Source organism: Canis lupus, chromosome 22 (assembly GCF_003254725.2).
Source record: "Canis lupus dingo isolate Sandy chromosome 22, ASM325472v2, whole genome shotgun sequence".
Classification (NCBI taxonomy): Eukaryota; Metazoa; Chordata; class Mammalia; order Carnivora; family Canidae; genus Canis; species Canis lupus.
This window is the reverse complement of record NC_064264.1, coordinates 27,428,790-27,435,505: the sequence shown is the minus strand read 5'-3', so window position 1 is coordinate 27,435,505 and position 6,716 is coordinate 27,428,790. Positions and strand designations below refer to the sequence as shown.

Genomic DNA, 6,716 nt, shown 5'->3' with positions numbered 1-6,716 from the left:
TGAATATGTTTGGGGCAGCTAATGTATCATAGGCAAGCTTCTAAACACAGCCATCTGATTAGAATAATATATATATATATATATATATATATATATATATATTTTGTTGTTGTTGTTATAATTATCTCCATTCTATAAATGAGAAAAGTGAAGCTAAGAGCAATTAAGGAAATTGGTTAAATCACCTAGTTAATAAGGAATGGAGTCAGGATTCAAACCCAACATCCTCTGATTTCTAACACCAAGCCTGTTCAACTGCCCTAGCCTCCTTAAAAATAAAAAATCGCTGTGCAAGATAAAATCAAATATTAAAAATAAATTAAGATTTTAAAGACTTTAAAAATCACTTGCCTCGCTCAATTCCAAATGCACAGTATTCCACAAAGAGGTTGTTCTTTCTCTGTCCTAAAACAAAGAAAAGCATTTCCAAGATCATTGGTGAACACTCACATTAAATCATATCTGTCACTTACAGTTCAGAAGAGCAGGTTTGTCAATAAAAGAACATAAACCTCTGGCAGTCGGGAGAGGTTATTAGCTCAGTAGGTTTCAAAGCCCAGTGTGCAGAAGATCATGGGGCTGGTACTGGAGGCCTGTGGTAAAAATGCAGATTCCTGGACTCCACTTACAGGCATTCTGATTCAGTAGATCAGCTGAAGCCAGAATTCTGTTTTCTTAACGATCAAGGACAAGTGCACTATTGCAGGTGGTCATTAAACCTTTGAGGAGCCACCTTTCAGGAACTGTGGGAGCAGCACCAAAAAGAAAAGGGGGTACTGCAAGAGAAGAAGCCAAAGTCCACCTCTGCCGACTTCCTGGCTGTACCACAGGTTGGTCCTGGCAAGGAGGCATAATTAGTGTGGGTAAAGGGATTTCATATCTTTGGGTGGAAATTCATCTGAGCCTGCCAAATATCAATATTGTGTTTCATCTAAGATTCTCTGTTCACTTTCTCCTGCCACACCTTTCAAACTGTGGTGATGGGAACAATAACAAGTCTGTGTTATTTGGTTCCATCCAAGCTACTTTTTATATATCTTCTAAAAATCTTGTATTCATTGTCATACCAATTTAAATTTATCAGCATGATGTGACTGGAAAAACAATGGTAGATATTTACTCTTTGGCCTTTTTCCATGGCTGTCCTTTTTTAAGAAATTTAAACCTAAAAAATACTCCTATAGACCTTTTGTGTCAAGTTTCTGCCAGGTGGCTTACAGTGCCTCGCATTCTGATCTAATTTTCAACAGTAAATTCCATAAGAGTTACAGGTGGAAATTGCAAACATTTTCATTATCGTGATCTCTGCATTTCATTAGTAAGCAAGGTAAATCAGAAAAGGAAAAGATTAAGAATCTGGGTCAATCCCTTTATTTATCAAAGAGAAGTAGTGAAACAAAGTGGAAGGGGAACTAGATGAAGAATCTCATCCTGGGATGCCTGGGTGGCTTAACTGGTTGAGCATCTGCCCTCAGCTCAGAGCGTGATTCTGGAGTCTGGGATCGAGTCCCGCATTCGGCTCCCTGCAGGGAGCCTGCTTCTCCCTCTGCCTATGTCTCTGCCTCTCTCTCTGTACCTCTCATGAATAAATAAAATTAAATTTAAAAAAAAATGAATCTCATACTGATCATGCCCCTGACTGCTGTTTGGCCTTATTAACCACTTGCACTCTCTGGGCCTCTCTTGAATCAAATGGCAGACTTGAATCAGATGAACAATAATGCCCTCTCCCAAACTAATACATTGATAAATCTGTGTGATCCTCATCGCTCCTTAAAGAAGGAGTTCAACAAAACAGTGAAATAGAAACGCAGCCAATTCTTGATTATCCCTTCTAAGAGAAGGAAGCTTCTCTCCAAATCATCCAACAGCTGTGTTTGTCTGCCTACAATCGGCAGATCTAATACCAAAGGTTCTGAGAACTTGCTCCATCTTTCCAGCATTCAGAGCATAAAGATGAAGTGAGCTCTACCGCCTTGGTTTACCTTTTACAGCTCATACCTAATCAGGAGGGAAGGGGTGCACTGTGAGGGCAGAGAAATAATTGGGTATTTTGCTTTGGAAATTCTTTCCTGTTAGCTGAATTGCACACAAGGAGAGAACTTCGAGCCTCTTTCTAATTTTCTACTGGATTAGAGATTGACAAACAGATAATCAACCAATAAATGGATAAGAACAGTATTTATGGATGCAGCTGCAAAGAACTGGGCTAAGCACTGTAGAGAACTCCAGTATTATACAGGGTCCCCCAGCTTCACAGAATTTATCATCTATTTGCTAAGGGAAAACACTAACACCCCTAAGACAGACTAAGAAAAATTGTGAACAAATATGCCTCAGTACAAATATTTCTAGATAGAGAAAAGGAACTAGTCCCCATAAAAAAGAATCCACCTCTACAATCTACATGGTAAACTGAGATTTTTAAAAATGGGAATAAATCCTCCAAAGGGGTACACTGTGTGGCCAGCTCCCATCTCCATGCTCACACTGCCTGAAAGCTAGATCGAGCGAACCATTGCTAGGAAGACAATATAATGCTATTCAAGATTAAATTTCAGAGGCAGCTAAGAAGAACGGTTCGAAAATCTGATTTCCAAGTTCCCAAGGGGAGTCAACTTTTTAAGAAGAGTCCTTTAACATGTTTTTGAAATCTTTTGTAATCTCTAAAGAAATATTTTTAAATCGGACTGGACAAAGAACAGAGATTCTTAATGGCAGCTTTGCATTGTGCCTGAAAATTAGTTAGGAAAATGGATAAATCCTATGGGTTTTGTCTTATTAGAGTTTTCAATTTTTTTTCATAAACAAAAGAGAAGGTCCTTATAATGGAAAACTAGTTCCAAGATATACAACTTAAGAGAAATATGGGAAAGGAATTATTTTTTTCCAAAATACTTTCCCTTCTTCTCATTCTAAATGGTTATTGCAGTGAGGTGGGTTTTTTCTTTTTCCTGATAGAACAATAGATTCTTATTTCCACAAAATAAATGGAGTAAGCAATCAAAAAATACTTCTTTAATGGAAGACAGCTAAAAACGAGAGAAAACCTGCTGCCTAACAAAAACAAAGAATATCTCCAGCATTATCATTGATATTTAAATGGAAGAAAATAAGATGAGCTTTTAACATAATGATTTTGCTGTTTAGAGAGCACCATCCCATTTTCACATGTGCCAAACAACTCAGAGGTATTGGAGGATGTGTGAGGAAAGTCAGAGTACAAGTACTTCTTGGCATCCCTCTCCAGCTGTGCCACAGGCACAGAAGATTATGAAACAAAAAATCATTCCTCAAGTGGGAAGGTGTGTCTGTTTTTCCCTTGAATACCAAGACTTCTATTTGTTTTCCACTGGGTGATTGAAATGTCTAATATCAGATCTAGCTTTGGGTAAAATTATGAAGTAATAGGTAATAGTCATATTTAGTGAGCACCTACTGTATACCAGGGACTTTACATGAGACACTGTTGAATCTTCACAGTGGTTCTCTAAGGAGAGATACTACAATCTTACATATTTGGAAACTGAGGCTCACAATATTTTGATTAATTAATTAATTGCTCATGGTCACACAACTTCTCAACTTCTCAATGGAGCCAAGATTTGAATTTAGTTATTGCCAGCTTGTTTACCTTCATCTAAGCACCCCTTCCTTGTCATCACCATCTCTCAGTGAAGGGGTCCAGAACCTGCCTCTGGAAAATATGCCACTTTGATGTCTTGATCTTATGAGCTGAAGGCACTTGAGAAACAGCAGATATGGGAAGCACTTTCTGACCTCTCCCTTTCTACCTAAAAGCAGGTAAGGAGACTTCCCATGAGAAAGGTGCCCTTCCTGTGCCAGGAAAAGAACATTCTTATCCCTGAAGACTGGGAGTCAATGCCAACACAGCCCTGTCCAAACAGACCTACTGAAACAAGCCCCATCTTCCATTTACTTCCCTCATGTATTTCTTAGTCTCTGTCCCATAATCTACTGCCCTGAGTACAAGCCCCTTTGTCTTGTCACATCTACACAGTGTATCATTCTTGGTTTAAAAACAAACGTAAGGGGCACCTAGGTGGCTCAGTCAGTTACATGGCTGTTGGTTTTGGCTCAGGTCATGATCTCAAGGTCATGAGATTGAGCCCCATGTCCGGCTTTGTGCTCAGTGCGGAGTCTGCTTCAGAGTCTCTCTCCCCCTCCCTCTCCCTCCAGCTCACACACTCTCTCTCTCAAATAAATAAATAAAATCTTTTTTTAAAAAAAGGTATTAAGCTTCAAGGCCTAATGGCTCCTTTGGGTCTTCATTTTCCTTTTAAAGACTCTTATGTGTACACAAAATACTAAATAAAAAGTGTATGTTTATCCCCTGTTAATCTGTTTTATGTCAGGTTAATTCTCAGACCACAGAACATAAAAGGTAAAAGGAAGTTTTTCCTCCCTTACACCATCTACCCAGAGTTCTCATACTTCTTCAGGGTCTTCCTGTCATGGAGGAAACAAAAACAATTCACATAACTTGTTAATGATTTAATGTGTTATCTGTCCAAGAATCATACTGGAGAGAATAATATTTAAACTTGGGTCTCTAGTGGCAACATTTCAAAGCATCTGGAACGAACAGATTTTTTAAGGCTGAGGTGAAACTTGGTCGCACCTTTCAAACCACCCCACATGGGGCCACTGTGTTGCACAACTCCAGAGTCAGGTGCATGGGCATCTAAGAGGATGGAGGCTTTTGGAGTTGCCTAGGGCACTGCTGGCATGGCCGTGGGGGACCAGACCCCATGTAATTATCAACTGCTAGCAACTAAAGGTAACATCATTTTAGCCAACATCTGCTTATTTTACAGAATAGAAAACTGAACTCTAAGAGGCTAAGTAACTGCTCTATTTATATCAGGACTGGAATTATAGATATGGGGGAAGGAAGATGGCGGGCGGAGGGGCGGGGGACCAGGGCATGAAAGAGACAAGTTTGTTAGACTTTCATTTGGATCTTACAGGTCACAATGCTTGAAAAAAATTAACCCCATCTACTCCCCTACCTCCACTTTGCAACTAATTTGGCAACTCAAAAGGTTAAGGATTGACCCCTATAGGTCAAATTAAGTTTACCTTGAAGACTAGGGCAGAATGGCAATCCAGTTACAAGTTTTCTGTCTCAGAAATGGTCACGGATATTACAACTCTAAGATAATCTTCCAAGCTTCATGGGTTCAATTATTCCTTTAGATTAAAAGTAATTTGTACCTTTTAGAAGGAAAGTAAACAGTTTGGAAATTCTGCTCAGTCTTCTAATTGCAAAGTTCTGGCTAAAATTTTGCTGTAGTGGCTTTCAAACTGTGACTGCTTGGCTTGCAAGGAAGAGATTCAAGAGTTCCAAAAAACATTTGATTTGCTGATTACCAGATGACAGAGCTCAGGACAGGAGAGGCTAAATCACCAGGGGAGCCAACATGATTGAAAAGGAGTTGGAGACTAGTTATCTGACTTGCTTATTGTCAACTTCTTGGGCTCCTCCACCCAAACTATGACCCAGCTCTGAGGTTTACCTTCAAAATAGGGTTCCACTGTTTTAGAAAAGAGTCTTTTGAATATCAAGTTACATGAAGAGTTCTGTAGCTCCCAAAAGCTACAGAAATCTCCCTGAGAGATGTTTCAGCATTGGAGATTTAGCAGACTGCTCAGGATAGTAATCACTGTCATAATTGCTTTGAATACCCACCTACAAACTGCTGGCAAAACACGGACGATTGAGACACTAGAACTTCATCAAAACAATAGTATTTTGTTAAAAGAATGAAATAGATGCTGATATGAGCTCTACTAAGTGAAAAGCTTAAGAGATGAAGCTGAGGAACTTAGATTTATTAAGATTTTTTTTTTTTTTTTAGATTTTATTTATTTACTCATGAGAGATACAAACAGAGGCAGAGACACAGGCAGAGGGAGAAGCAGGCCTCCTGCAGGGAGCCCAATGCAGGACACAATCCTGGGACCCTGGGATCATGACCCGAGCCAAAGGCAAATGCTCAACCACTGAGCCACCCAGGCACCCCAAGAATTTTTTTTTTTAAACAGAATTTGGATTTTGCTTTTAAAGCATTATTTTTCTGGGAGGCTATTGGCTAAGATTCTGTCCTCTACAGCACAGAGCTGTGGAACGTACACATTACTAATTAGAGTCTAGAATCACTTTTAATCCTCTTTGCTACGCTCCTTCTATAGGATGTCAATACCAACCTTCTTGAAAGACAAAAAGGCAAGTATGAACAAGATTTTAGAAAGATATAAAGATGTTTTATCTCCCAATCTCAAAAAGTGGCATATAGAAGCCTGTATGTTCTACTCAGGCACTTTTCAATAATGGGTCACAATTACCTAGGGGTTGGAAAAAGTTTTTGAGAGTATGTTCAAACCGAGGAGGTTTCCAGAAAGCTTCCGTCTTTGTCCTAGGTGCCAGCACTGCCTGGAGTGCCATTAAGAAGGGGGTATCTGAGGGTGCATGGGTGTTTCAGGTGGTTAAGCGTTCAACTCTTGATTTCAGTTAGGTCATGATCTCATGATCCTGAGATCCTAAGATTCTCTATCTCCCTCTTCCTCTGGTGTTTCCCCTCCTCTTCACACGGTCTCTTTCCAAAAAAAATTAAAAATGAAAATAAAAAGAGAAGGGGGCACCTGGTTGGCTCAGTCAGAGGAGCATGCAACTCTTGATCTCAGGGTCAGGA

At 39.6% G+C, this 6,716-nt stretch overlaps 1 long non-coding RNA gene across 2 annotated transcripts in view; it reads left to right on the top strand.

Annotated features, from left to right (window-relative positions):
- The first annotated feature begins 505 nt into the window (after positions 1-505).
- The window catches only part of LOC112656042 (uncharacterized), a 44,375-nt gene continuing 38,164 nt past the window's right edge, over positions 506-6,716 (top strand). Inside the window, exons 1-2 of one of the 2 annotated variants that reach the window (XR_004808302.2) lie at positions 506-830; positions 3,676-3,804. This is a non-coding gene — a long non-coding RNA (uncharacterized LOC112656042). The remainder of the gene's footprint in view (positions 831-3,675; positions 3,805-6,716) is intronic. The other variant, XR_003134058.3, reaches the window with a different exon arrangement.